The sequence below is a fragment of the Rattus norvegicus genome, chromosome 15 (genome assembly GCF_036323735.1).
Source record: "Rattus norvegicus strain BN/NHsdMcwi chromosome 15, GRCr8, whole genome shotgun sequence".
Lineage (NCBI taxonomy): Eukaryota > Metazoa > Chordata > Mammalia > Rodentia > Muridae > Rattus > Rattus norvegicus.
This window is the reverse complement of record NC_086033.1, coordinates 16,024,333-16,046,049: the sequence shown is the minus strand read 5'-3', so window position 1 is coordinate 16,046,049 and position 21,717 is coordinate 16,024,333. Positions and strand designations below refer to the sequence as shown.

The 21,717-nt window shown below is 42.2% G+C and overlaps 1 pseudogene; it reads right to left on the bottom strand.

Annotated features, from left to right (window-relative positions):
* Positions 1-1,075: 1,075 nt before the first annotated feature.
* On the bottom strand, positions 1,076-1,719 carry Rpl10-ps12 (ribosomal protein L10, pseudogene 12; annotated as a pseudogene).
* Between the last annotated feature and the right edge of the window lie 19,998 nt (positions 1,720-21,717).

Sequence of the window (21,717 nt, the reverse complement as noted above, 5' to 3'; positions counted from 1 at the left end):
AGGTCCTCATGTCTGCATGACGGACACTCTATAAAAGGAACTACCTTCCCAGCCCCTAAGACCTGAACACTTAGTAAAAGTACTTTCAGGCCACACGTACTAAGTTGTCTCAAAAATAAACAAATAAAATAACCTGTTCTTGCCTTAAAGGACCCAGAGATCATTAAAACAGTCACTCTGCAGGCTAGAGAGATGGCTCAGTAGTTAAGAGGGTTAGTTATTCTGACAGAAGATTGGGGTTCTATTCTCAACACATATATGACAGCTCACAACCACCTATCATGCCAATTCCACAGGATCCAATAGACAACCTTTCCTGACCACAGGCAGAGACATATGTAGACAAGACATCTATGCATAGTTGTTTAAACTACAATTAGATCAACGTAAAGAGTCTTGAAAGATGGCTCTTGATGGTTAAGACCACTTACTACTCTTCTTAGAAAGGACGTGGGTTCAATTCTCAGAACCTACACAGTAGCTTACAGATCCTTGTTTCAGGGACTCAATGCCCTCATCTGACATAAATTAAAAAATGTTAACGAGCACAGTGTGTCTATTTATTTGGTCATCTTTAGAAATCTGAGAAATATTTTTAATATAAAAGACTTGGTAGGTTTTTAAGTATTTTATGTTTGGCAGAAATTATGTAAATAGAATTTCAACTATTTTCTTGCTTGTGGCTTTCATATAAAACCTATTTGTCATATATTAAATTATGTTTTTATACCACACACACATATATTATAAATACATGTTAAGATTTTTCTTTCCTGGTTTGCTGAAAGGAGGGGCTGACCTAATCGATTTTTAGATAATTAACTAAGTCTTACATGCCTATAATAAATCTCACTGGACATGCTGAATAATTTTTTTATGCATTGCTATATTTGGTTTGTTAATGTTTTGCTAGGTAATTTTTTTTATCCAAGTTAACAAAAGATGCTACTTTCCGGTTTTCTCTTTTGTACTGTCTTTTTTAAAGATTTATTTATTCTTATTTGTAAGCAGACTGGATGTGAGATTTATTATTGAACATGATTTAGTAGGGTATAGGAGAGCAGCGTGGAAGCCCTCAGGAATAAGGGGCTCTCCAATAGTCTAGGGGATATTATTTGGGGACTGGGGATGTGTCTGACCCCAGAGCCATCAGGAATGAGCCACTTCTCATTAACCATGTCTTCAAACTCATCTGCTTTAAATTTGGTGAAGTCCCACTCCTTTGAGATGTGGATCTTCCGTAGGCCAGGGAACTTGTACTTGTGCTCTATGCAGAGCCTCAATCACATGCTCCTTATTCCGCAGCCTGGTGCAGATGGACATCACCATATGTGGCCAATGGGAACCCTGGCCACTGTGCCCTGGGGCTTCGCAAAGTCCCTGTATACCTGGCTGGAGTCTGTCAACCCCGGTACAGGACAGCATCTTTGTTGTTGCGAATGATATGAAAAGGGTGGAGTCCTACTCAGATACAAAAGCCAGCATTGTCACAACTCTTTACCGCATATTTGTTGGCAGATATACAGTCAGCTTCCAGGGTTTCAGAAGAAAGCTGTACGTATTCATCTGACACCATGTGGCCACAAAGTAGGAATTCATCAACTTTTGCCTTCTTCCGGCCCAAGTCAAAAAGATGCAGAGCTTACCATCGTGGACACCCCAGCAGAAGCGAGACTTGTTCTTACAATTCCGGTAACCTTGGGTGAGGAGGCAGCTCATGATGACAGTAAGGATCGTCGGGGGTCACCAAGTGGGAGGAAAAGAAGACAACTTGTTTATTATTTTTAAGCGCAAGCGCGTGCGTGTGTGCGTGCGTGCGTGCGCGCGTGCGTGCGTGTGTGCGTGCGTGCATATGACCTTGTATGAGTTTATGTACCCTGGATGCGTTCAGGAGCCCACAAAAGACAGAAGAGAGCATTGGATCGCCTGGACCTGGAGTTTTAGGCAGTTCTGCTATGTGCATGCTGGGATTCAGAGTCCCTCTGCGAGAGCAGCAACTCTCAATCGCTCAGTCATCTCTCAAGCCTCTTTTCCTACTGCAATTGTCTGGATTTCATACCGGAGTCATAACTTTAAAAAATGAAGACCCGTTTCTCTCTTATTTTATTACTTCTCAGTGTTCCTCAGTGACATCTGCTCTTTTCTTCACACTCCTCCCTTTGCCTTGAGTTTCTTTCGTTTGCGTTTTAAATTTCTTATAGTTTCCTGATACAATGTAGTTAGCAATCAAGGGTGGTGACACACGCCGGTAGCCCCTGCACTTGGGAGGCTGAAGCAGGATGATCAGGAGTTCAAGGCCACACCCAACCACACAGCAAGCCTGAGGCCAGCCTGGTGAAGTAAGACCCTGTCTTATAAACAACAGCAACAATAAAAATGCCTGACTGCTTCTAGAGTTTCCCTCCATTCTGATTCCACTTGCCCGCTACCTCTCTCCCTCTGCCCACTGCTTCAGCCGCCTTCCATAGTCCACGCACTCGTTTTCATGGAACTCAAGGTATTTTCTTTCTTTTGACACTTCCACTTTGAGCCATGAACTATGTGGAAGTGTGTGTTTAATTCACATGTGTTGGTAGATTTCCTGTGATATTTATGCCGCTGGTTTCTACTTTAACTCTTTTTCGATCATAGAACATACGCTGTAATTTCAAGTGTTTTTATTTGTTCGCTGTACTGGGAATTGAATCAGAGCCTTCAACAGGACAGGCAACAGCAGCATGGTACCACATTCCCATCCTTGACGTTGAATACACTGAGGTCCTTCTGAACCCAGGATATGGCCTGTCGTGATGTAAGCTCGATAGACTCTTTGCTCCTGTATTCCATGGCAGGGATGTCCAAACTTGGGCAATGTGACATGACACTATCTACAAATATGGGGGGCTGGATTAATGGCAGTTCAGGGACACACACAATTTTAACTATAGAATGATGTCATTTTTACCAGTCACTAAATGTTTACAAAAATCCGTGGACACAGGGATAGACTGCCATATTTCTCCATGTGGCTGCTTTTTTATAGTCCTTTTTTCTTCTTCATGCTCCAAGATGCTTTTTTAAATATTAGCTTCTCACTGAAAAATGTGAGTCTGGCTCTCCTCCTGTCTTGGGGATTTAAACTCAGGTCCCCACACTTGTAAGTGCTTGACTCAATGAACCATCTTCCCAGCTTCTGACTTTCTGAATAGTTTTCGTTAATGTTTATTTGGATTTTGTGTTTCTCATTGAGATGCCCTTGTGGTACTTATTTCTCCTTTCTACGGATTTGGATTTACTGTGTTTTCCTTGTGTTGGTTTCTTGTATGTTTAATACCACTGACACTGATGTAACAATGTTTTTTTCTTTTTTTCGGAGCTGGGGACCAAACCCAGGGCCTTACACTTGCTAGGCAAGCGCTCTACCACTGAGCTAAATCCCCAACCCCCTGATGTAACAATTTGAAGTTGTATTTCCCACTAAAACTGTTGTAGTTTGACCCCAAATTTTTGACACATTATATATTCCTTATTGTATAGTTTAAAACACTTTCTGGTGATTCCTAACTCACACATGAATCTTTTGGATTCATGCTACTTGACTTGTGAATGTTTGGAGCTTGCCTTTGCATTAATTTTTAATTTCTAAAAACATACTTTATATAATGAAATTTTCCTAAATATACGGAGACTTGATAACCTAACTTATGGCCTTTATTTGTTTGTTTGTTCAGTTTTTTTTTTTTTTTTGTCAGTTGACGGTAAGTCCTGGAAACAAGGCTTGTCCATTAGTTTCTGGTGTATCTTGCAAATATCAGCTAAGCTAACTTAGAAGATGATGCTATTTAAATTTTCCAATTTTATATATACATATACTATATGTTATATAATTATATTACATATATAATGTTTTATGTATATGAGTACACTGTAGCTGTCTTCAGACACACCAGAAGAGGGTACTGGATCCCATTACAGATGGTTGTGAGCCACCATGTGTTGCTGGGAATTAAACTCAGGACCTCTGGAAGAGCAGTCAATGCTCTTAACCACTGAGCCATCCCTCCAGCCCTCCAATTCTTTATTTATGGGAGGGGTGTAATTTTTCTATCAGTTGATATGAGGTCTTAAAACCTGATACTATAAGCATGTAATTGTCCATTTCCCTTTAATTCTGTAGGTTTTTCTTCATGTATTTTTAAGCTTAGAAGCAGGAAACAGCAGGATATAGATAATAAATATTCGGATCTGGGTAAGGTCAGGCATGAAGTAATAGTGAAATATTAATTTTTATCTCTATTAAATAATGACTGCACGAAGAGCAATAGCCACATTCTCATGCTGGTTTTCTCTCATGCTGTAAGGAATTATTACAATAAAAACAGTGTTATCAGGAGAATCTCAAGGTTCTTCCAGAACGAAATATCATTAGACAGAGTGTAGTTGAGATCTTTTACAGAAAACAGTTAAAATATATAAACACAAGCAGGAGGTATCATAATCATTATCATTATAAAATTAGAGAGAGAACCCTTTTCCAACTACATCCATTCAAAAGCAGGTTGTTTTCTCCAAAGCCTTTAGTTTTAACAAAGCTGATCGGCGCTGTTTTGAAAGCTACTTACGGAGCCATCACTGTGCCGGTGAATGAATGAGAACACGACTGTTTTCCCTTGTAAGGTGCTGCAGACACAAAGGAGGCAGCGTGTGGGCCAGACAACCACTCTATCAACTGAGCCATACATCCCCATCCCTGGAAGCGCTTTTATGTGGGGAAAATGAAAAGGGAAATACTCTGAAAGTCATGGAATATACCATGATAAAGGAGAAAGAATTCTCCACACCGATGACCAGAATATATTAATGACGAGAAGGAATGTCATTAAACGATGCGTAATGGAGGGTGGGCTTTTGTTTGGTTTTGGTGTTTGGTGTTTAAGGCAGGATCTCTCTATGCTGCCCTGGCTGTCCAGGACCTTGCCATGTAGACCAGGCTGGTCTCAAAGTCGCAGAGATCCCCCTGCCTCTGCTTCCCAAATGCTGAGATGAAAGGCTGTGCCACGGCACCTGGCCCATGTGGATGCTTTTGTAAGCAACCAGTTCCACAGGGGCGTGTGTGTGTGTGTGTGTGTGTGTGTGTGTGTGTGTGTGTGTGTGTTCATTTGCACACTCATCTGTTGAGAATGAAATTATTAAGTACAGACAGCTCTGCAGGTGAGGACTTCAGAAGAGCGAGACCGAGGCTGGGGGAGCGAGGAACGCATTTGAATCCGCTTTTTGTTTTCTATAGTTTTGTGTTGTTTCTGCTTTCTTCTATAGTCAACATGTATATATAGTCAATACATACAACATATGTATAGTATGTATACATATAAATACTATATATATACATATATAATTATATTTTAATTTTTAACAATAGTCCTAAAAATCATAAATTCACACTAAAAAGGGTTAAACTTTCAAATATTGAGGTAGGATTAACTCTTGAAGCATGATAGCGAGGAATTCCTTGCGTTTTCAAGGCAGTATAGACTTCTGTATTGTTGTATTCCCATGCAACAATAACAATGTTATCATAAGGCAGCTAGCACTGATTGACACTCATCCTATGTTTGACTCTATGTTAGGTGTCTTCTTGTATCAGCTCAGAATTCTATGAAGTAAATACTCTAATTTCTCTCTTGCTGCTGAGAATTTGTGTACTGGACCACTCAGTCCAAATGATCTAGAAGGTAGCGGAGGTGTACTAAAATAACCTGGCACTTTGGCTCCAGAATCTGTGCCCAACACTTCTGCAAATATCCTCTTAGAAATAAGCTTCCTGGAAGCTACAGAGATGGACTGATGTTTATAGTGGACCTGCCCTTCCAGAGCTGCAGTTCCTTCCCAGCACTCACAGCAGACAACTCATGGCAGCCTGTGACTCCAGTTTCAGAGATCAAGTGCCTCTTTTGGCCTCCTCAGACACCTATACACACATCATACACAGATAGATAGATAGATAGATAGATAGATAGATAGATAGATAGATAGATAGATAGATAGATAGATACATAGATACATAGATACATAGATAGATACATAGATACATAGATACATAGATACATAGATACATAGATACATAGACACATACACATAGATACATAGATACATAGATAGATAATTTTTTAAAAAGTCAAAAGTAAAAGTTTCTTTAGTCCATGCCTTTAATCCCAACACCAGGAGACAGAAACAGGCAGATCTCTGGGAGTATGAGGCCAGCCACCTTCCAAGAAGGAAATAAGATTTGAGACTTGTTCATGAAGGGAGGGGCCCACACTGTAAGATACAGGTGTGGGGTCTCAAGAAAGTGAGCACAGAATCCGAAGCATTTTGACAAGGCAAAGCTTTGCTTCTGCAAAGGCCGCGTAACTATGCCACAAGCAATCCAACCCGTGGGTAGAGCCATGGAGGGGACATGGGACTGGGGAATGGGATTGTATTTTTACTGCACAGGGGTCTTGTGTCTCACTGTGAGTGATCAGAGCTTGGCCTCATATTCTTATGTGATTCTCTGATTGAAAACAGCAAAGTTGATAAGGGGATGAAATTTTTAGCACCGAGGGCAGCCTTAAGTACATATTTTGGTTTCAAGAAGTACTGACCCTGAAGGAATTTGATTTTCTGCCAAGCAGCTGGTTTATGATTTTTTTTTCAATGACGTTTTCTGGAGATGGAGAGATGGGTCTGTGGTTAAGAGCACTGGCTTCTCTTCCAGAGAAATTGTATTCAATTCCCAGCACCCAGCTCACAATCCGCAGAAACTCCAGTTCCAGGATACCCAACATCTTCTGCACTCTGTGGGCAATAGGCATGCATATGTCTGTGTGTGCACAGACATACATGTAAGCCCAACACTCATACACATAAAATAAAATTATCTTTGAAATGGAGTTCTGTCTTATTCAACCCATTGATAAAAGGATAGTACATTACATTTAAATTTGTCACAGTCACCAAATCAGTCCAAATTCAACCTTTATGCATTTCTGTCTGTTTGCAAAAGCATTAGATAACACCAATACAGTCAAAATGTTTCCCCCACTAGCTTGCTAGCATTCCCAGCCTCTTCTCCCAAATCAATACTTCCCCGTATTCATCCCTCTGACTCTTTGCTTATTGATGTATTTTCTACCCATTAGATTGGAGGTTTAGGAAGCTGCCCTTCTTGTCACTGTTTAGAGACAGTAAAATATTATCCTTTCACTGGCATAGAACAAATATCAAAGTTTAGTTTTCTTTTATTAAAAAAGAGTATCTTAGTCACTACTCTATTTCTGTGAAGAGACACCATGACCAACACAACTCTTATAAAATAAAGTACTTAACTTGGGACTTGCTTACAGTTTCCGAGGTTTAGTCCATTATCATCATGGTAGAGAGCATGGTGGCACACAGGTAGACAGGATGCTGGAGAGTAGCTAGGAGCTACATTCTGAAACATAAGCCAAGAGAGACTCCGGGCATGGCATATGCTCTTACTATAATTCATGGCATGCTCTTACTATAAAATTATGTAAAAGGCTGTATGGAACTGCCATGAAGACAGACAGACGTTTCAGTGGAACTAAATTAAAGCTGCAGACATAAACCTAGCTTTGATACTTCAAAGTCCACCCCTAGTAACACGCTTCCTCCAACAAGACCATGCCTAATCCTAATCCTTTCAAATAGTGCCACTCCCTGGTGAGTAAACATTCTACGAACCTATGGGAAACATTCCTTTTCAAACCACTGTAAGAAATCATGGGGAAAATGACTTGGATATTAAAGGGCTTGCCACATAAGCACAAAGGGCTATATTTGGAGACCAAATCCCATATAAAAACCAGGCATGATGACACAGCACATAGCTGTAATCGAAGTGCTTCGGAGGTAGAAGGAGGCAAATTCCTGGGGCTCATTGGCCAGTTGTCATTAGAATTGGTGTCATTAGAATTTTGGTTTCTTTTAATCTCAGCTGTGGGATATTAGGTAGAGAGTGAATAAGGAACATTGATCTTTAACCTCTATGTACCCCACAGACATGTGTGCATATATATGAACAAGTCCACACACATTACACACACACGCCACACACACACACACACATACACACACACGCCACACACACACATACACACACACACACACACACACACACACACACACACACACACACGAGCCACTGAGAGATAGAATAAATGTTAAAACTAAAATCCCACTTTCCAATTATTTCTTTCATCTCAGGAGAATCTCACAGCTGCCAAGAGACCTGGTTCCTGGGATTCTGATGTATCCTTGCAGTAAGGCTCGCAAGAGTCAGTGGATTTACTACAGCTTCCCAAAGGAGTCAACAATTCTCAACCCTAGATCTAATTATCGAGAGAGAGAGAGGGGAGAGAGAGAGAGAGAGAGAGAGAGAGAGAGAGAGAGAGAGAGAGAGATCAGGACTATACCCCAAACCAATTATATCAGAATCTCTGGAGGTACCATCCAAGCAACAGTATTATTTAAAGCTCCCCAGCACTCTTCATGAAGTGGAAGGTCATTTCCCTAAAATTATATGTGACCTTGTTGATAAAATATCCCGCTTTCAAAATGATAGAATCTGGACTCTTATGCAAATGTAAAGTGCATGTGTCAAGCTGTTTCAACTCATCAACGCTGAAGCCAGGAATATGTCAAATCCAGTTCAAAGAGCACGTGAGGGACTAAATATTTATAGGCAATGTTAGTATAAGGTTGTTGTGTTGGATACAAAACTAATTAATGTCATTTCCTGAAGCGATTTATAGATTCAGTGAAATCTCTATCCACATTCGAACCCTTAATTTGTTCGTTTGTTCATTTTGAAGAAATGGGGGGTGGGGAGATCTTAAAACTCCTCAGGAATTATTAGGGAAACCAAGTCACCCATCTTGGAAAAGCAGGAGTTGAAAGGCTCACCACATTTGCTGATCTCAACTCTTACTATAAAACTATATACAAGGCAGTACGGACCTGCCCATGAAGACAAACAGACATTTCAATGGAATTAAATTAAAGCTGCAGACATCAACCTATTTCTCTACAGATATTTGAATGAGAAAATAGCAGTCTTTCCAAACAGCTGGCAGCAAGACAATTTCATATGCAAACAAACAAACAGAAGAAAACCAAGGTGGGGTGAGGAGAGTTACTCAGTTGCTTAGATTACAGGGAGCTCTAAGGCCCCGTTCTCAGCACTGCGCACAGGTAACCCTAGCATTTGGGAAGTGGAGGCAGAAATATCAGATGGCCAAGATCATGTTCAGCCACATAGCTAGCTGAAAGTCAACTGAGGTTATTATGAGACCCTGTCTCAAAAGACTGAAGATGGGCAGGAGAGACGCCTCAGCGACTAAGACCCAATTCCGTTCCCAGCATCTACGTGGAGGAATTCACAACTGTCTGGAACACAGTTCAGGGACACACATGAGGTTGGCCATAAACCTCCCCCAAATGAAAAATAAGTGTTCAGAAAGATTTGGGGAAATGGGAATCCCCATTCATTGCTGGCAGGAGCGTTACATGGCATAGCCAACAGAGACACATGGGAGAGAGAGAGACAGAGACAGGGAAAGACAGAGAAACAAAGAGAGGAGAAGACAGACAGAGAGAAAGAGACATCATCTTGTTTGCAAGATCTGGATTCTTTTTTCTAGTTTCTGAATCTGCTTAGACTTCATTTGTACTGAGGGATATTTTCACACTAATTTATTGAAAGTGGGAAAGAGATGTACACTTGTTTACTGTCTGAAAATTGTTTTTAGCCTTTAGACAAATTTATTCAGCTCTTCCCTATAATCACCAGACCCTCTGTGTGGGTTTATCTGGCTACCCATTTATCTAGAGCTTGCATTTATCTCTGTCCACACTGGGGAAGGCAGAGTATCCTTCAGTCTGACTACAAAGATGGGTTCTCAGCCCTTTGAGAGCAAAGCAAACAGCTTCACCAAACCTCTGTTCTTACAAGACAGACTGGGCAGGAGAAGAGGACTGGAGAGAGAGGGAGGCAGGGGATAAAGAGAGGACATCAGTAAGAAAGGAGACACTAGACACCTGGGTGTTCTTGACTGAAATTTCCATTAAACTAAACATTTGGGGAATCACAGAATGCTTTGAGAATTTCAAGTACACTCACGACCATTTCTACAGGAAAACAGACATGGACACATTTTGATTAGAAGTCTTACACCGGGTCTCTCCCAAAGCCTTCTGAAACGGCCTGGTTCTCACTTTCAAATGTTCGTTGTAAAGCTGAGGATGGAATTCAGTGAGTAGAAATGCCTGCCTGTGTTGGAGCCCCAGAACTGTCTAGGTGAGAACCTGTAGTTCCAGAACTCGGTGAAAGCTGGAGAATCTCCAGGTCATACTCCAAGGAATTCAGAGCAATGCGATGGACCCATCCATAAACAAAACCTTCAGTCTTTAGCTTTCATCTTTTTAAAAAGATCCACAGTATCCGTGAAGTCGCTGCCTTCATTTCTAAGTTTTTGTGTGAAGGAATCCAATTGTGAACAGGCAGGGAAACATCAAAGAGGATCTGTCTTCACAGAGTTCCTCGTCTCCGTTGTGTTATTTTAACTAATTAGCCAACCACTGTTAAAAGACATTCATTTTGAAAACCTTATTTATTTTGCTCTGCCACATTGATTTGCTCAGTACCACTCTTATGTGCATAGATTACTGGTTAATGAAGTCTAGAACGGCTTACCCAGCATGCACTGCAGATCTAGACTGCAAACGCAACGTGCCCTACCAACTCCTAACTGAAATTAATCGTATTCAGTTTTTTCTCAGCTTGACTACTTTTTATAGCCTTTCTACCCCTCCCATTCAGAAACTCATTATTTTCATCTGCTAATTTACTTTAATTACTTATTCAGCCACAGTAGCACAACAGCACCCAATGGTTCCAGTAAACCTTGGGCTATTTCACAGGAAATGAAAGATGTCAGAATGGTATTTATTTTTTGAGGAGGGTCTAAAGTTAAAAATAAGATTTACTTTACTTGTACCATTAAAGGTGATAAATCTCTCGGCTTCAGTTAAGAACATAATAGCATCACATGTCATGGAATTCCTTTCTATGCTGCGTGTTCCATTATGAAGTCTAAAGTGACTTTAAGGATTTTTTTCTCTTTCTTTCTTTCTTTTTCTCTCTCTCTTTTTTCTTCCTTTCCTTCTTTTAATGTCATAGATTGGATAAACAATGCTTCTGCAAAACTCAGAAAAGAGCTACAAATCCAGGTCTGGTGCTCCCTGGCTAAGCACCCACCAGTAAAGCAGCGTGGGGGTGCATGACAGAGTTCTCCTGGAGCCCGTGAGCCTTCTGCGTATTTGGCGTCTTCTTCTAACTGGGCAAATGGTCAAGGTGACCAGTGCATCCCTTTTCTCCCAGGATTTCTCCAGTTTCGGCACAGACAGTTGAGCGTCTCCTCCCAGTTCTCAGAAAACCATGGCACTTGGCCACCCTAACTTCCCTGTCAGCAAAGCCCAGCATCGTTCATTTTAAAGCACCCCAAGTCTCACATTTTGAAAACAACGGTCCCCGTCATGTTTGTAATACGCTCCAGAAAAAAATTTTTTTTTGTTTTAATATGCTCAACTTAAAACACATTGAAGACCAGAATGGCGATTGTGTGAGTAGTATGTCAGAAAAGCCTCGTGGAAAGAAGGCTCATTTGCATTTGGCATTTACAATGGAGAACATTTACATATTACTTCTGAAATTAAAGACTTTTTAAAAAAGAGGCAGATTTGGAAATCTGCCTATCAAATGTTAATCTGAGGACCGCAAAGAATAGAACTCTTCTGCAGCTCAGATTTGTTATTGTTTCTACATTTGAATTATATTCTTTGGAATACATAATAAATGTATATAAAATTCAAAGGGAAGGCAAACTATACACGGTGAGGGAGGAAGGCATCTCCCTCCCACTCCATCCCCAACCATTCAGCTGCCCCAACAATATTTCATGTCTGGGCTACTGTTGAGAGATAGTCTTTCAAATACAAACAAAGAACTAGAATTTTTAGTAAGCAGATGGTGGTTGAAGAAGAGAAAGTTGGAGGGCTGCTTGGCCCTAACCTGGGGCAAAGGTTGGAAACGTGTGCTCTATTGCTGACTCTTGGGTTAAAGGGCACACGACAGCCAAGTTGGCAGAGCAAGGAAATGCACAGACACAGCTGGAAGAGTTTAGAGGCTGCAGAGAATCCCTGGAGGTCCCAAGGGTCCGAGCAAAGGGCAAGGAAGGGCAAGTGGGACCAGCGAATAAACCATCTTTCCTTAGAAAAGCACAAAAATTTAAGATCGTGGGTCAAGCCTGGTTCAGGTCTTTAATCCCCACACTCCAGTGGCAGAGGCAAGCGGATCACTGAGTTCTGGCCAGCCAGGTCTACAGTTCTAGGACAGCCAGGGCTGTGCAGAGAAACCCTCTCTCGAAATGGAGGGGGAATGGGGGAGGAGACACAGTGAAAGTCCTGAGAGGCAGTTCAGTTGTTGCAGGGCCCAGGATAGAGAGAAGAGTAGGCAGACAAAAAAGGTGTCTCGGTTCAAGACCTGAGTTTCTGCCGAGGCTGATGTCTGTCTCCACCAAGGAAGCAGAAGCAAGGCTTTGAAAAAGGTAAGTATCAGAAAGGGTGGCCACCTCCCCACCTCACCCCCACCCCCACCCTAACCCACCCTCACTAAACTTTCTGATGCAGCCCAAAGGTTTCCAGATGGCAGGGGGAAGGCCTTTTCCAAACAGCCCCACCTCCTCCAGTCAGGACTCAGCACTCTGGTTGGCTTTTAGAAGGTGTTATAGATGGCGGATTTTTTTTTCCTAAGGAGTTATTTCTCATTCACTGAAACCCCTGGGAAAACTTAACAGTTCTTCCTTACTCTTGTCTCTGCAGCCTGCCAGCAGACTGCTGACAAGTGTGGGTAGGGTCCCTTTTCTTGAGCCAGAGAATGGAGACTCAGGCTCTCAAGGGAATGACTTGTCCCACTGCATAGTGATTCCAAGAAAGAAAATTGCCAAGTCGTGCCCAGCAGGAGCCCTCCAATTTGGCTCTGTATTAGAGTATCAATGATGCCTAAGAGTTTTAAAAAACAAATAAATAAATAAACAAATAAACAAACAAACAAACAAACCAGTCTGAATTTACTTGGTCTGGAAAGTAGTAACGTTTTGTTTTTAACATCCTTGGGGTCATAGGAACAGACCACGAGGAAGTTTCATTCGTCCATAGAGGACCCTGGGACAGTCTTCCAAGAATTTGCCTTGAAGCTGTTGGAAGTTTTCTTGTATGACTGTAAACTCCCTGACAGGTTGCTAGTCTCCATTACAGAGGAAACAGCCATTGGGAAAACCACCCCATGTGAGGAGCCATTCCCCACTGCTCATGTAACACTGTTGGTGCACCTTTAATAAACAGCGTATTTTATGTGAATGCAGAGATCCAGCGCTATAAAGGGGTCTTAAAGGCCTTTTCCAACCCATCAAAATATCTACACAAAACAAAATAGAAATCACAGATGTCAGAGTCACTCGTGACTCTTCTCATTCCTCCCGAATATTCTATTTTAATCTTCCTTTGTTGTGCCTTCATTTAAGTAAATTCTATTAGATCTGATAAAATCTGGCTGCTTCCCTTCCCCTCCCCCTTATTTGCATATGATGAATGCTACTTCCTGTTAAAAGACAGTCTCTCATTCTTGTAATGGCAGAGCACAAGCACCATATGGCTTGGATTTCTCAAAACCTACTTTTTTTGTTTGTTTGTTTGTTTGTTTGCTTGTTTGCTTTTCTTTTTTTTTTTTAGGAGCTGGGAACCAAACCCAGGGCCTTGCGCTTGCTAAGTAAGGGCTCTACCACTGAGCTAAATCCCCAACCTCAAAACCTACTTTTGATAAGGGTTCTTAAATGCTTTAACCTCCCTTCTAGGCCACCGCCCACCAGAGGTAGTGGGAAAGAAAGGTCATTAGATACAGGGGAAATGGACCTGTTTAGAAATAGTTCTTCGGAGCAAATTTAATCTGTGTTTTCAGGATATCAGCAGCTCAGTTCACATGAGGCGGCAGCAGCAGCAGCAGCTTGGCCCACTCGCCATTTTCGCCATTCACGAATCAGCAATGGCAGGTCAGTTCAGAAGAAGCTGCAAGGCTCTGATGTATGCTGTTTAGAATTAGTTCCTCGAGGGTGACTTCAATCTGCAATTGTTAGGATAGCAGCAGTCCAATTCAGTAGTAACAGGATAGCAAGCATGAATCAGAAACAGTGGCCAGCAGAAACAGCCAGGCCTCCAGCACACCACACTGGAATTCACTGAATCTACATGAGTCCCCAGGAGGGACTAGGGCCAGCAGGGATGCCAGGAGAAGTTCTCTCCCCCACCTCTCTCAAGAAGTGAAGATCAATGAAGACGAAGGTAAGACCAACAAAACATTGAAAAGCTAATATGTAAGCCGGACTCACTGTCCGATGAGTCCTATTTATACTCCCTCCAAACGTCACATGTCCTCCCACGGGTCTTTTTTTTTTTTTTTTTTTGGTTCTTTTTTTCGGAGCTGGGGACCGAACCCAGGACCTTACGCTTCCTGGGTAAGCGCTCTACCACTGAGCTAAATCCCCAGCCCCCCTCTCACGGGTCTTAACGCAGCAAAATGCCCCATGAGTCTGTCTTAGCAAAACTCTACAAGAATCTCTATCCGCTGACATATCCAAAAACTTCCATTTCTCTCTATCAATCAGCCCTGAGTCCACAGGAGCAGAAAGCTGCCAGAACACCACCAGAAGGTTTTTAGTGCATTTCTTTCTGTGAAGTCACAACAAACAATGACCAGTAAGAAATGGCAAGGCATACCAATACCATCTAGCATCATCTACCGTCTGTTGGGCTATACTTATGTTCCTTCTTAATATAATACATCTTTTCATATGTTTGTTTTAGCAAAACATCCTTTCACCTGTGTCTGCTTCAGCAAAACATCCTTAAACCTGTGTCTGCTTCAGCAAAATACCATTTGGCATAGCTGACTTTCCAAAGAAATCAGAAGTCTCCACTTCATCTATGTTCTATCTAACTATTCTTCTTCTCATAAACCTCTCTCTCTCTCTCTCTCTCTCTCTCTCTCTCTCTCTCTCTCTCCACACACACACACACACACACACACACACACACACACACACACACACACACACTGGTCCAATAAGCATTCTGGTAAATGTATCCTTGTTAAAACATGAAAACACTCTGGATTTTATTCCTGTAGACACACTATGACAGTGTGGTAAGTTATAAGGGGAAAGGTGGATGAGATGGCTCAGCAAGTAAAAAAAAAAGCATTGGCAACCTTACTCCCCAGTACCCAGTAAAAGGTACAGGAAGAGCACTGACTTCATACTCTGGCCTCATGAGCATATATGCAGACATGCACACACAGAGAATAGTAATAAGTAATACAATTTAATCAATTTTAAAAATTGCTTTAGATGCATCATGGTTTTGATGCAGAGGTGAGAGGCCATATCTAGCGATGGTCTTTTTGCTTGGCAGAGCTCTAACAAGGCTCAGGGCATCCTCACATGGTAACAGACAGGGGCACATGTGTACATATGTCCTTTCTCAAGATTAAAAAGTCATTTTCGAAACTTGGAGACTCAATCCTGATGATGTGATCAAACTCTAATGCTCCAAAGGCTTCACTTCTAAGCCCCACAGTCAAGCTAAGTCTCTACTTCTTTAATACCCTACAATGGAGATTACATTCCAATATGATTTTTGGAAAGGACAAAGCATATGCAAACCATATCAGCAAATGATTTAACATCTACAACATACTGTGTAGCATACCGGTAAGACCCTTTCTCAGAGGTAAATTGCTGTTTGTGCTTATCAAATTCAATAGACATTCTCAAAATATATACCATGCCCTGCCCCCAAATCTACCCACTTCTACTCCTCATGGTATGTGTGATGGTCCTACATTGTGTGTCTGTGTGTGTATGTGTATCTCTGTGTTTTTGTGTGTATCTGCTGGGGATTCAAGCCAAGGCCCTTGGGCAAGTGTATGCTGGGAAAATACCAGTGAGCACTTTACACTGGTCTTTCCAGCTGCCCCAGAGAATGTCTCTCACATAGCACAGTCCTATATAACTAGTGAGAGTTAAGTAAGATAGGCAATAGTTAATGGGATGGTGTAAGTAACAGAGAGATAAGTTGGTGCTTAATAAAGGCAGACTTGCTAACTCTGGGACCGAGAGTGTCAACATGGATATCTCAAGTATGCGCATTCTAGATAAAATTGACATGAGCCAGCATACAGGCCTTGGGGGCACTTTAATTTTCCAGATAACTGTAACAGCAGCCCTGCATGAAGATAGGTTTATGCCACAGCCAATTACCTGTCACCTCCTTCTGCCACAGGGGTCCCTAAACACTTCTCTTTTTACTCATTTGATGGTTGCTTGCTGAAGGGAAGAGGGCCTGGTGTTTTGCAGCAGCCAGGAGAAAAGCTTTTTATTAGGGTCCCCGCAGGCAGGAAAAGAAGCCTGCTCCCAGGGGGAAGGCACTCAAGCACTGAAGTTCAAGGACAGAATTTTGTGGGAAAGGCACCCTGGATCAGCACATCCGTCAGACAAGTCAAAGGGAGACAAAGTTAATCTGTAAAACAGGACACGAAACGTGAAAAGTTACCTTCAAGATCTAAGTAATTTCATCAGAGGATATATATGACCCCACAGGACAATAAAGTGTGTAGGACACAAACATAATTCCACATCTAACAGCAAAAGTAACAGGAAACAGCAAGCATTGGTCCCTGATATCTCTCAACACCAGTGGGCTCAATCCCCCCAATAAAAAGACACAGAGTAGCAGAGTAGATATGTAAACAGGACCCAGCGTTTTGCTGCATCCAGGAAACACACCTCAGCGTCAAAGACAGACACGTCCTCAGAGTAAAAGTCAGGGGGAAAAAAATTCCAAGCAGATGGTCTCAAGAAACAAGCTGGAGTAGCCATTTTAGTATCAAATAAAATAGACTTTCAACCAAATTTTATCAAAAAAGATAAAGACAGACACTTTAAACTCATCAAAGGAAAAATCTACGAAGATGAACTCTCAGTTTTGAACATCTATGCAGGTGTTGCTATGAGAACTGACTGTGGACATTTCTCACCCAACTGAAGACAATGCCAACTGGAGAAGGTGGCCTTCTTTCATATTCTATACAATGCCTATGGCCCTCTCACCCTGGCAGGATCTTTCCTGGTAATGTACCGCTAAGCAGAATCATTGTTACTGTAATGTGCTACTCATTGTAAAATACTCCCTCATTTCAGAAGAGACTACAAAACCAGGGATAATTGTGGATGCTTGCAATTCCAGCACTTGAAAAACAGGGCATGTTCGAGGACAGCCCAGCAGTTTGTTTAACAAGTCCCAACCCATCTAAGGCTCCCTATTGAGAGCCTGTATCAAAAGGGAAGAGAAAGGAAGGTGAGAAATACATTGCAACATTAAGCGGACAATAGTAAGAACGATCAAAATTGTAGTGTTTTAACACTATGCTTTGAAGGATTCCTGCACATTATCACATGTGATTCCCTGGAAGGGAAGCATTTGTCTTCCTTTCACAGATAAGGACATGGAGGCCTCGAACATCCACACCGGACAGGTGGAATCAGACTGTCTCTAGATGCTGGTGAGGACATGGAGCAAGGGGAGCACTCGCCCATTGCTGGTAAGAGTACAAATGAATCCAGCCACCACAGAAACCACTGTGGCAGTTCCTCAGGAAACTGGGAATAGATCTACCTCACAGTCCAGCTTGACCACTCACCCAAATGACTCCACACCCTATTACAGGGACACTTGTACATCCACGTGCATAATAGCTAGAAATTAGAAACAACCTCAACGTCTATTAACAGTTAAATGGATAATGAAAATGCAGTACATTTACACAATGGAATACTACTCAGCTGTTTAAGAAAAATAAAATCATGAAATTTTCAAGTAAACGGAGTTAGAAAAAAAAATCATCTTCAGTGAGGCAACCCAAACTCAAAAGGACAAATATGCCATGTATTCTTTTATGTGGGTGTTAGCTTTTCATAGGTATGCTGTAATCCATAGGATGACAAAGATTAGGTATAGAGGCTTGGGAAGAGAAAGGATTTCCTGAGGAAGGGGAATAGAATATATAGTTATGGAGAGATGGGGAAAGGGTGATCTTGGAATGGAAGGATTAAATGGAAAGAGAAGGGAAGGCAGGGTAAGGAATGGAATACAGGGACACAGCTAAAACTAAGGGCTATCTGAGGATATACAGAAACCTACTACAATAGGAGTGTGTATGTATGTGTGTGAGAGAAAGGGGGTCCATAGAAACCCCCAAACAGCTCAGGCTATTTTCTACTCTACTGGTTGCTCTCAACAAATTAAGAGTACGTCTCTGCAATTGAAAACAACACTTACATATCTCACCGAACACAGAGAAGTCAAGCTGGTACTTAACTAGAGCCTTCAAGCCTACTGAATAGTGCTCACAGTACTACATCGTACTCTGCACAATACATGAAAAGGAAGGAGAACACCAACCCAGCTATAATCCCTTCAGTTTAAGCAGTACCCGGGTACCCGGCCCGCGTGATACGCTGCTACAATATTGTCACAGAAGTGGGAATAACCACCTCTATCAGATTAGATTTAAGGCCCACTCCATGAGATGGAGCCCATGCCTGACACTGCTCAGGTAGCCAAGACTCTGGGACTAGATAGGGGAAAACCAAATACTATTGTTCTGTCAAAGGAACATAACAAAAAAAAATGACATCCTGCCATCCCCATAGGCCTGTGTCTTGCTCAGCCATCAAACTTCTACCTGAGGTAGATGGGAAGAAATGCCCACAATTGGACAATGTTCAGAGAGTAAGAGACCTCAGAACACCCAATCCTGAAGGGGATGTCTCCATCAAATCCCTCCCCTCACAGCTCAGAAAACCCTTTGGGAAGAAGAGGTGCAAAGACTGTAAGATCCAGAGGGGATTGGAGACGCCAAGGAAACAATGCCGTCCGGAAACAACAGGACCAATGCTCCTGTGAACTCCCACAAATAGTGATGTCTTACAAGAGTCTGAATAGATCCAGTCGGGTAGAGTCCCAGCATGAAGAGGGGGATGTGGACATGAACTCCCATCCCTAACCAAGAAGCTATCTCCAATTGACAAAGAATTAGCCTTCACTGCTCAAGTCATATTCAACAAATAAACCACACTCCAAGGCAGGCATTGCGGCTGTCACCTCCAAACAAACTCAGTGGTATTTGGAGAGGTTTTGGGGTGTTGTTGTTGTGGTGGTGGTGGTAGTGATGGTGGTGGTGGTGGTGGTGGTGGTGGTAGTGTTTTGGTTTGCTTTGGTCTCAACATGCCTTGAGACCTTTTACCTACTGGTCTCTTGCTTATGTATTATGGTTTCTGAGTTTATATTTTCATGGATTTCTTCGTGTAAGTGTGTATGTGCTTCTCTTGCTTTTTCTTTGTTACCCTGCCTCATGTTTTGTTCTAGTGTGGTTTGTTTGTATTTTATTTGCCTGTTTGTTTTCTAAAAAGAGAAAGAAGGTATAGAGTTGGATGGACAGGGATGTGGGGGGGGGGGGATCTGGGAGGAGGTGAGGGGTGGGAATCCATGATCAAAACATGCTGTATAAAACAAATCTATTTCCACTAAAACAAACAAACAAACAAAAAACATAGACTGTCCCTAGAATACAAACCCTCCAAAGAATGCCCAAGTATTCTTTCCGTCACTTAGGAAAAGGTCAGTGTGCTCTTCTGGTTGCCCAGAAGGTGACACAGACTCACAGAGACAAAGTTATTGAATGTGCATTGTTGGGAATGGTGCCCAGAGCTGCCACCTGCCAAATGGCCAGGATAGCGAGCTGCAGGAGATACGTCTGGCTCCCTGGGTGCTTTCATCAAGGTCAGATTGCATCGAAGAGCATGAGCAAAGTTCCAAACAAGCCCTGGAAGGCTACTTCCCAACCAGCAGACATTAGTCTGCAGGGAGCTGACCAAATGCGGTCAAGCAGAGCCAGTGGAAAGCACTCTGCTGGGACCTTCATTTCCTCCACCAGCATAATGCCGGCATGCCCGGTACATGTGCAGACAAGACTAACTGGCCATGTAAAACACAGAAGAGTTTCCTTTGGTTGTACTCTCTAAGAAAGCCTCAATGGTAGAACCACATATTTCTATTAGTCAATGCTGACCACCAGGTGGGACTGCTTAGCTCTTGCAGGGCACAGACTTTTTGCCATACACCGTTCTGACTTTTTCTTTTCACTTAAATCGTGTGTATCTCTTATACACCCAAGGATGATGCTGAACTTCAGACCAGGCGGGTGTAGAACTCAGAGACTCACCTGCTGGGATTACAAGTGCTGGGATTAAAAGAATGGCCGCCACACCCTGACCAGACAGGATCCTCTTGCCCTCACCTCCACGGCACTAATAAGAAAGGCAAGCACCACCAAGGCGGGTTTATGGAATTCTGAAAGTCTAAGCCAAGGCTTCCTGCAGAGCAGACAGACGCTGTACCAACTGTACCACATAAAGTCCCAGCTCCTTACTCCTCTTTTCATCCGTTTAGGAATTTAAAAAAAAAGGCTATATAAGTAGACGTCACATTCACCCAGTAAAAAAGCCGGTCTTCCAAGCCCAGTCCCATTCAAACCAGCTTGTCACCAGCACAGAAAGCAGCTGCTGTTCCTTAGGTGCTTCTTCATGTTGTGACTAGTCAGAGACAGCAACGTCCTCAGGCGGCGTTCTCCAAGACGGGTTCTAGGACTCTCCTGGGCGCTCTCATTTTAAAAATACCTGTGCCTGCACCCACTCACATTTCTGTCCTACATCTAGGGTTTCTATTCTGTTGAAAGAGGTTCTAGGTGATGCTTCTAAGTCAAGCAGCTTAGGAAACTCTGCCTGCAGACACTTCCTGTTTCCAAGGCTGGAGAACTGTAGAAACGGGAGACACTTGGGTTAGCAAATGCAGACTTACAAATTCACTTCTTGAAACAGATAATCAAAAGGCTCTTCCTTTTTGTCAATCTCTCTAAGGAAAAGAAAGAAGAAAAAAAAAGCCTTTTCTGATGTTGATCCACTTAAGGCTAACAGAATAAAAGGGATCCTGAGGGACTAGAGAGATGGTTCAATGGTTAAGACTACTGGCTGCTCTTCCAGGAAACCTGGGTTTAATTTCCAGCCGTGGAATCTGGTCTTCATGGGCATCAGGCATACAAGTGGTATATGAACACACATGACAGCAAAACACCCTTACACATAGAAATATATCTTTCTAAAAGAGGAAACCTAAGAACTGCCTCAGCCCTCCCCTGAAAGCCAGACTGGATGTGCAGAATAGTCACTCCCATTTCCCATTTGCTGATATCAAAGACCAAAGAACACAGCAAAGTGCTCAAGAGTTGAATGTGAATTGGACTGAGTGAGCTAAAGAGAAAGGAAGACGTCTGCAACTGTCATTTGAGTTAATCTAGTGTCGGTTTAGAAATGTTATTTTAGGTCTTTTGCAAGTCATCAGTCTTTAAGCTAAGGAATTAAACTAAGTGTTCACAGTCAGGGAAGTGACAAGCTGTGGTGTAGAGAGACAATGAAATACAATGCAAGTATTAAAAATGAAATCCCACCA